The following is a 10,361-nucleotide window of genomic DNA, read 5'->3' on the forward strand; positions in this document are numbered from 1 at the left end:
TTCTTCCCTCTTATATCATTTTTTTTTTCATTAAGTTAAGTGTACGTTATTTTGTAAAAATAATTATTGTGGGTATGTTATATCATTAAATTTAAAATTTTAAGAAAATAAAATAATATTTTTAAGATAAAAAATATATTTAAAGAGGAATATAATAACTTATAATCACACGAACAACTAAGAAGCAAAATTATATGTACTGAATAAAATTTCGTTATTGATATTAAAAGTCAAAATTATATTAATATTGATTCACAGAAACACGCTCTAACAGTAAGGTAAAGAAAAAAATAAACTATATTATATATAAGCTCACAAACTTTGAAGTTATGATGTCAGAAAACTAAAAGTTATCTATCAAAATGTTTTACATTATATGTATTATATACAAATTGATATATCTACCTTAAATTTAACTCTTTTATTCAACTTGACTTTCATAAAATAAATAATATATAGTGGCACATAAAAATATAAATGAAGAAAACCTTTTTTAAAACAATTGAAAATAAAAAAGACAGAATATATAAGAAAGAAAATATTACTATTTGCTACATTTTTCGGATTTTGACTAATAACAGATAATTTATGAATATAAAAAATACATAAATGTTGATGAGAGGAAACCTTAGAACTTTCATCATATATTTTTCTCTTACCATATATTTTAGGACTCTTACTAACTTTTAAAATATATATTTCTCTTGCAATATATGTTCAGACTCCTTAATTATTAATTTTTCTAGTATCTCTTTCAATATTGTTTTCTCTTACCATATACTTTAGGACCCCATAAGTTTTAAAATATATTTTTCTTTTACTATATATTTTATGACTCCTTAATTTAAATATTATAAAGATAATTAAATAATAACCTGAGAAAATCCTTAGGGGTGGGCATAAAATATCGAAAACCGAATTACCGAACTGAACCGGCTATTTTGGTATTTCGGTATTCGGTATTCGGTACTTGGGTCCGGTATTCGGTACCGGAATATTAAATTTCGGTATTTCGGTTTCGATTTCGGTATTTATTAATTATTTCGTTCGGTATTCGGGATTTAGCGAATATCGAATTATTTCTGTTGGGCCTCCTAAAAATTCCTTTTAATTTTTAAACATAAAGGGCTATAGGCCCATTCCTATAATTTAATCCAGCCCAATTGTCTTCAACATACCCCTAACACATTACACACTAACAACACTTAACCTATTCAGTATTCAGTATTCATCTCAATACTTCACTACTATTGAAGTTCTGCTTCTGCCCTTCACGCCTCCTTCAGCTTCACCGTGTCTTCACATCGCCTTCAGCCCTTCAGCTTCACCGCGCCTTCACGCCGCCATCAGCTTCACCGCTTCACGCCGCCTTCACCTTCACCGCTTCACGCTGCCATTAGCTTCACCGCTTCACGCCGCTTTCACCTTCACCGCTTCACTTGAAGGTAAGTTCTCTTTGCTTCTTCTCTTCCTCTTCCTCTTCCAGTCTTCCTTCACATTCTGTCTCTATTTTCCCCCAAAATAATACGCGTACCCTAAATTCCATTTCAAATAGATTACGAAGTTTTTGTCCTTTTTTGAGTTTAGTTGAAAAAAGTGGACAAATATATCTATACACCACGATTTCTGACTTGTGTGTTCTGAAATCTGAACCCATATACGAATTGCTTCTCACTCAGCAAAATACCACACTGACTTGTGTGTTCTGAACCAAGACTCACATATTTGTTGTATTGACATTTTCTGAACCAAGACTCACATATTTGTTGTATTGACATTTTCTGAACCAAGACTCACACAAGACATAACACTTGCCTCCTAACTGTAAGTCATCCCATCCCTCCTTCTAATAACTACTCTTAATTTTTGTATATGGGAATGTGAATTTTTTATTTTATTTTTGTGATTCTGCATATTTTTTGTGTGTTTTGAATGATTGTTAATTTATGTCTTAAGATTGAGCAGGTTTCATTTTCTATATACTATAAGTGAAGTTTGTGATTTGAAATGAATTGGAAAAAGTAGTAACCAGCTCACTGTATCAGCTCTTAGTAACTGAGTTTGGTTCTCGTTGGTAAGTAATTTGTTGATTCATTTTTCTGTGCAATTTCAGGATTTCTAAGCAGTTTAATTTGTTAAATTTGAACTTTTAATTCAGTTAGAACTTAAAAATCACGGGCTTTTTGCTTTTGGGCGTAGTTGAAGTGAGAAAAAGTATGTGGTTCTAGACTTCTAGTTACTTGATAGATTGTTTAAGTAGGGAAATTTTGGACTGTGTTCTGACTTCTGATAGCATTTGTTGATAGAAACTTGACTTTTAGAAGAGCTTTCTTTCTGCATTTTTCCTGTTCTGTGTTCACAAGGAAAAGAAGCTAAGTGGTGTAATTATAAGTTAATGGAAAAATCATATAGCAACATTCTTGGTTCTCTATTTTTCAGTTTGTAACTTTAATGTATTGAATACTGCGTTTTTCAGTGTATGTATTGTGCTAATGATAGATTTCGAGTAAAAGAAAGAAAGAAAAGACTAGGAAGAATGAGATTGAATCTACATTACATGTTCAAAGTATCCTTCTTTGACACATTTTAAATTCTTTTTAGCTATGGATGATATTGACTGCATTGTTCAAGCTGAAAAACAGTAAAAGCAGATTTTGGACTCTATTTCCTCTGCTGCTACTATTTCTGACTTCTGAGGCTCAAGTTTAATTCTAAATTGTAATGTGTTATAAGATTAATTCTAAATTGTAATGCGTTGCAGCTTATGTTGTTTGTTGTTGTTGTTGTGTGTTGCAGCTTATGTTGTTTGTTGTTGTTGTGTGTTGCAGCTGAAACATTTTGTTGCTGTTGTTGCATATTGTATGTTGCAGCTAAAGCATTTTGTTGCTGTTGTTGCATGTTGTATGCTGTTGCAGGTGCTGTTGTTGTGTTGCTCCGCCAATTTTGTGCTGCTGCAGGTGTTGCCTTGTTGTTGTTGCAGGTTGTTGCTATTTTGGTGGCTGTTGTAGGAAGCTGTTGCAGGTGTTGTTGTTGTTGTGTGTAGTGTGCTGCTGCTGCAGCATGCAGCAGGTGTAGTGATGCTGCAGCAGGTGTAGTGTTGCATCTTATGTTTGTTGTTGTTGTGTGTAGTGTGCTGCTGCTGCAGCATGCAGCAGGTGTAGTGATGCTGCAGCAGGTGTAGTGTTGCATCTTATGTTTGTTGTTGTTGTGTGTTGCAGCTGAAGCACTTTGTTGCTGTTGTTGCCTTTTAGTTTTAGATTTTATTTTAAGATGGTTTGTGGCTACTTATCTTGTAAAAAAAAGTGCTTGCATTTGTGTTGATCTTATAAGATGCAGAAATTTGGGTATTATCGAATACCGTACCGAACCGAATTTTTATTTACCGATTACCGAATTACCGAACCGAAGTTTGAAAGTTCGATATTTGGTACATACTTTGAATTACCGATTACCGAATTATCGAATCTAAATTTTGAAAATACCGAACCGAATACCGAACGCCCAGCCCTAAAAATCGTAAATGGCAATTTTGTTTGTCTATCGTATCAATCATTTAATATATTATACAAAGATTACAAATTAAATAACGTTTTTGACTTTAAAATAAATACAACGTTTATTTAAATGAAAAAATTAAATGTTACTACATAACGCGATGGTTGAATTCAAAATAATGTAATAATAGCTTCAAAGTCTACAATTTGCAAAATAAACAACCCAGTTGTTAGATATATAGTACTTGTAGGAATTATATAGTCATCTATATATATCTTTTGTCACTTGCTAGATCATGACTAAAACGATCTTACACGTATAATATCGTAATGACCCCCCTATACAAAAACAAGGGGGATATCCAGAGCTGCAACAACTATAGAGATATCAAGCTTCTAAGCCATACTATGAAAGTATGGGAAATAATGGTGAAGATGAGGGTGAGGAGAGACGTGTCTATTTCAGAGAATCAGTTCGAATTTATGTCGGGACGCTCAACTACAGAAGCCATCCATCTTATGAGGAGACTGGTGGAGCAGTATAGGGAGAGGAAGAGGGACTTGCATATGGTATTCATCGACCTAGAAAAGGCTTACGATACAGTTCCACGAGAGATACTATGGAGATGTCTGGAGGTTACAGGTTTACCTATGGCGTACATTAGGGTGATCAAGGACATGTACGAGGGTGCCAAAATCAAGGTAAGGACAGTAGGAGGGGACTCAGAGTACTTCCCAGTTGTGATGGGGTTGCATCAAGGATCAACTCTTAGTCCGTTTTTATTTGCCTTGGTGATGGATAGATTGACGCGACAAATTCAAGGTGAGGTGCCATGGTGTATTCTTTTCGCGGGCTACATAGTCCTGATCGATGAGACTCATAGTGGAGTTAATACTAAGCTAGAGGATTGGAGACATACCTTGGAGTCTAAAGGGTTTAAGCTGAGTAGGACCAAGACAGAGTACTTAGAGTGCAAGTTTAGTGAGACACCTCAGGAGGTTGGCGCGGAAGTTAGGCTTGGTGAACATGCCATCCAAAAGAAAAGTAGTTTCAAGTACGTTGGGTCTATCATGCAAGACAGTGGAGAGATTGACGATGATGTCACATATCGTATTAGGGCAGGGTGGATGAAATGGAGGTTCGCTTCCGGTGTGCTATGGACAAGAAGGTACCACCTCAACTTAAGGGCAAGTTCTACAAAGTAGTGGTTAGACCGGCTATGTTATATGGGGCGGAGTATTGGCCAGTTAAGGTCTCTCACGTTCAAAAGATGAAAGTTGCCGAGATGAGAATGTTGAGATGGATGTGTGGGCATACCAGGAGCGACAGGATTAGAAATGAGGCTATTAGGGACAAGGTAGGAGTGGCCTCGGTGGAAGAAAAGATGTGGGAAATGTGACTGAGATGGTTTGGGCATGTGAAGAGGAGAGACACTGATGCCCCAGTGCGGAGGTGTGAGAGGTTGGCCATGGATTATTTCAGAAGAGGTAGGGGTAGGCCAAAAAAATATTGGGGAGAGGTAATTAGACAGGACATGGCGCAACTATAGCTTACCGAGGATATGACCTTAGATAAGAGGATGTGGAGGAACCACATTAGGGTGGAAGGCTAGTACATAGTTTCATTATTCTCCTTTATTAGTAGGTGCACTAGCGCACTATAATTTCTTGTACTCTGATTTCTGTTATTATATATTACTTTCTGTACTTTGATTACTCTATTTAATCTATGTCGCTCTCGTTATTTGCTTTCCCATATCGCTATAAACTTTTTAGCCTTATCTAACCTCTTTTTATGCTTTTATTGAGTCGAGGGTCTTTCGAAAACAGCCGTCCTATCTTGATAGGAGTAAGGTCTGCGTACACTTTACTCTCCCCAGACCCCACGTTGTGGAATTTCACTGGGTTGTTGTTGTTGTATCATAATCAAAACGCTTCTTGTTGATATTGATATTGAACATCGTAAAAACTAAATTATATCACTTGGATTTTGCCTACAATTATTGTTTGGTGAATCACTGAAGAAAAATAAAAATATGTGACAAACTTACAAGAATTATGATTTAATAGTTATGCTTTCAATCTCAAGATTAACAAGGTAGTGATAGTGACAATTTTATCGAGTATTTTAATGAAGGACAAAAGGTTTAATAAGTTAGTATAACTTTTTTGAACTTTTTTTTGGCTATATAATTTTTTAGACGTTTCTTTTGACCTTTTTTGGACTATGTTTTGGCCTATTTTTTGAGACCTTTTTTGCCTAATTCTTTTTTTTTGAGATGTTTTTATACCTTTTTTGCCTATTATTTTAAAAGTTTTCTGAGTATTTGAAAAAGATTTTCCATGATATTTAACCACAATAAGAAAATTTTATCCATTTAATTTTTATTATGTTTATTGTAATCAATATTTTATTTTATTAAAATAATAGTATAATAATTGAAGAAAAATGATGGAAAGATGATTTTGTCTAAATGTTAGTCCTTTAATGAAGGGCAAAAAATTAAAATTTATAAGAACCTTAATGCTTTTAACATAGCATAGACTAATTGGTACCAATTTATTTTGTGCTCTCATAAGGATTAAGTTCATAAATGCCCCTCATAGGGAAAACATATTTTGTTCCCACAGTGTTTATCAATAAAATTATGTTTCTAAATATTTTATTTGTGATTGCAAAATAAATTTTATTGTGATAGAAAATAAATTTTAATTACAAATAAAATATGAAGAAACATAATTTTATTGATAAACATTATGGATATAAATTTTTTTATCTCTGAATTCTTCTCTTCTAAGATTTCTCCATGATTCGAGGGCCGTTAGTGACATACTTCTCAAACTAGGATGATTTGAACTTGATCTCCATGAAAGAATTTTTGTAGATCTTCTTGAAGTATTTGATTATCACGAAGATTCCCAAAAAATTTGGATGTCTACAAATGCCCCCTACTTCAAGACTTATCGGAGCGTAGATTTGATGACATAAATTACAATTACAAATAAAATATGAAAAAACATAATTTTATTGATAAACCGTGTGAGTACTTCATCTCTTCTCTCACAAATTAAATTTGCAATTCTGAAGCTACAAAACCGCAAAGGTAGAGTAATTGAGTACTTCAAGTCTCGTCTTTGAGTTTCATCAAGTTTACACTCCGACAAGCCTTGAAGTAGGGGACATTTGTAGACATCGGACGAGACTTGAAGTATGCTTTCACCTTTGGGGTTTTGTGGCATTTAAATTTGCAGATTTGATTTGTGAGAGAAAAATCAACGGATAAACAAATGTGTATCCACATTGTTTTATCAATAAAATTATGTTTCTTCATATTTCATTTATTCTTGTAATATATTTTCTATCACATTAAAATTTGTTGCAAACAAATTGACATGTCTTGTGGGACCAAATCCGCCCTTCATCTTTTCTTTCACAAGTCAAATTTGAAATCTGAAGCTACAAAACCCCAAAGGTGGAAGCATACTTCAAGTCACATTTTTGAGTTTCATCAAGTCTAAACTCCGACAAGTCTTGAAGTAGGGGACATTTGTAGACATCAAAATTTTATGAGACTCTTCTTGATAATCAAATACTTTAATACAACAAATTCTTTCATGGAGATCAAGTTCAAATCATCCTAGTACAAAAAATGTCACTACATCCCTCGAATCACAGAGTAATCGTAGGAGAGAAGAATCAAGAGAAAATAGATTTCATACCAACGATGTTTATCAATAAAATTATGTTTATTCATATTTTATTTGTGATTTATTTTCTATCACATTAAAATTTATTGCAAACAACTACCACATTGTGTCTTGATTTATCACATGTTTTACACCTCTTTCCTTATATACAGACTTAGCCCAAGGACTTCCAAATAATAAGCTACACCCCATGCAAGAGATATTTATTTATGAGAAACTCTATAAGTCTTAGATGCAAGACCTGGATCAAGAACTTAAAAAAAATAATAAGTTACGCCTGATAGGCAAGACTTGACACTACCACATTGTGTCTTGATTTATCAGATATTTTAAACCTCTTTCCTTATATGCAGACTTAGCCCAAAGACTTTCAAATAATAAGTTACACCCCATGCAAGAGATCTTTATTTATGAGAAACTCTATAAGTCTTAGATGCAAGACTTAGATCAAGAACTTAAAAAAAAAATAAGTTACGCCTGATAGGCAAGACTTGACACTACCACATTGTGTCTTGACTTATCAAATACTCTATAATGCTTGACATAGAGGCAAGACTTAGTCTAAGGACTTCCAAAAAATAAATTATGCTCCATGGGCAAGAGATCTTGATTTATGAGATACTTTATAACTATTATCTTATAGGCAAGACTTAGACGAAAAAACTTCAAAACAACAAGTTACAACCCAAGGGCAAGACTTGACACTATCAAATTGTGTCTTGATTTATAAGTTGCTCTATAACTCTTATCTTAGAGGCAAGACTTAGCCCAAGGACTTTTTAAGGAATAAGTTACGCTCATGGGCAAGAGACCTTCTTGATTTATGAGATATTCTCTAATAATTGTCTTAGATCCAAGACTTATTAGCCATAGGACTTCCAAACAACAAGTTACATCCATGGGCTAGACTTGACACTACCACATTGTATCTTAATTTATGAGATGGTTTATAACTCTTGCCTAGAAGCAGAATTTAGCACAAGGACTTTCAAATAAAAAATTGTGCCTCATGGACAATAATTTTCACCATTCTCACTAAGTCTAACTAATAGGGAACACAATACTGTTGCCTTAGAGCAAAACGTAGCTCAAAGATTTTTATTTTTTTTAAAAAAAATAACAAGTTCCTCCTGGACAACAATTTACACTATTCACTTTGTCTAACTTATGAAATACTCTATAACTTTTACCTCAGAGGCAACACATAGCTCAAGGCTTAAAAATAACTTATGTCTCATAGGTAACACTATTTCAAAACTATAATATTTTTCTCTATAGTAGGGCTGTTCAAAATCGAATCGAAATTGATAAATCGAACTGAAAATATTATTGATCTATCAGTAATGGGTTAGTGGTTTAGCAGTTTCAGTAATGGTTTTAATTTTTTTAATTATCGAATTATTAGTTCTTAACGATTTAAGATTTTTTCTTAACAAGTTAATCGATAACCCAATAGTAACTTAATAATTTGTATTTATTACTATTAGGTATATAAATTACTTTTCACTTAGGGTTTAGTTTTCATACTTTTATTTCTTGTTCTCTCAAACTCTTGGTTATTATACAATGTTTTACATTTTCTTTTGAGAAAATCACAATTTATCAACTATGATCATGGTTCATTTGGTTTATGTCACGCCCTGGGAGGTACCCTTGACGTGGGCGGCACTTGAAGAACATTATCGGTCCTCAAGTGAACCACTTAGTCCAACCACACTTTCATTCAATCACATTCTATCAGCGAAAGACTCACTTATCAAAAAACCTCTCATAAAACAAGGCCAAAGGCCAATCATCTATCAAATTCAATCAACAAACTAGTATGAAAGAAACTAGTCACATATGATACGAATCAACAACATCACAATCTAGTCTATGAAGCCTCTATCAACCGTCTAGATGATGCCGATGACAGGTTCATGGATACCTCTAATTAAAGGAACAAAACTAAACTCAGATGTGGAATCCTCCAGAAGAAGGGAGGACTCACCAATCAGCTAAATATGGATAGACCCTCAACGATGCGCCTGTTGATGATCCCTAGTACCTGTCTCTGCATCATAAAATGATGCAGGCCCAAATGGATGTCAGTACATGAAATGTACGAGTATATAAAATGGCAGAATGAAACATGCATCAGAAAAGAATCAAATCAACTCAGAATCTCATAGCAAAAGAATGAAAAACTCAATCAAGATGTCTTAAGTATAAACAATAATATGACTTAGAAAAAATCAATCATATACAATCCAATCCAATCCATTCCAATCCGACTCAAAGTACTATCAAGAACTAAATGAGAGTTTCTCTTATCTAACAACCATCACTTATGAGCCAGTGATAGTACAATAAGCCAACATTATTGCCACGTCCGTCCTTACCTTGCCATGATAAGAACGAATTAACAATCATAGATCCATAACTAATCAGGTCATATTATGTCAGGACAATAATTTGGAAAACATTTGACTTTAACAGTTCAATCCTCTCCAACGTTTGGCGACGTAGTTAGTGGGTTTGATTTATCACTTACTCTTGCCCAATTCGGTGCTCGATACTCCTCCCAAAACTCAAGCTCATAAGACAATCAATCCAAATCAAACCAAATCAATAAGTCTCTTGTGGACTCTTTTCAACTGATTCGTTCTATCAAATCAATCCTTTCAACCAATCAATTTCCCAATCATTCTCAATCGTCTAGTTGAGAGAAGTTTTAGACAATTATTTATGACAACATTCAGGACTATTAATTTGTCAATACTATTAATACTATCATCATATTCACATTCCATTCACAATCATACATTCACAATTCAAGGCTCTAGACTCAATCTTAAGATGTATACAATTCAATATCAATCAACATATAATTCTAGCGTTTAAGTACACAAATAGTTCAAATCATGTGTTCAGGGAATCAATTTGTAGAACAATCGATATTTCATCAATAATCAGTAAAATATGTATATTTTTAAGACAAGACTTTCTCAAGGAATGCAGTCATGGAGACTCAATCCGTACACAATCAATCTATCGCAATCATGGGCACATGGAGGAACAAAGTCCATGTTTTAGGTTAGCCTTACATACCTGGACACGACGAGCAATCAAGATCTCAAAGACCCTTCTTGAAGAACTTGACCATATCCTTTCTCCTCT

This window comes from Solanum dulcamara, chromosome 11 (assembly GCF_947179165.1).
Source record: "Solanum dulcamara chromosome 11, daSolDulc1.2, whole genome shotgun sequence".
In the NCBI taxonomy this organism is placed as follows: Eukaryota; Viridiplantae; Streptophyta; class Magnoliopsida; order Solanales; family Solanaceae; genus Solanum; species Solanum dulcamara.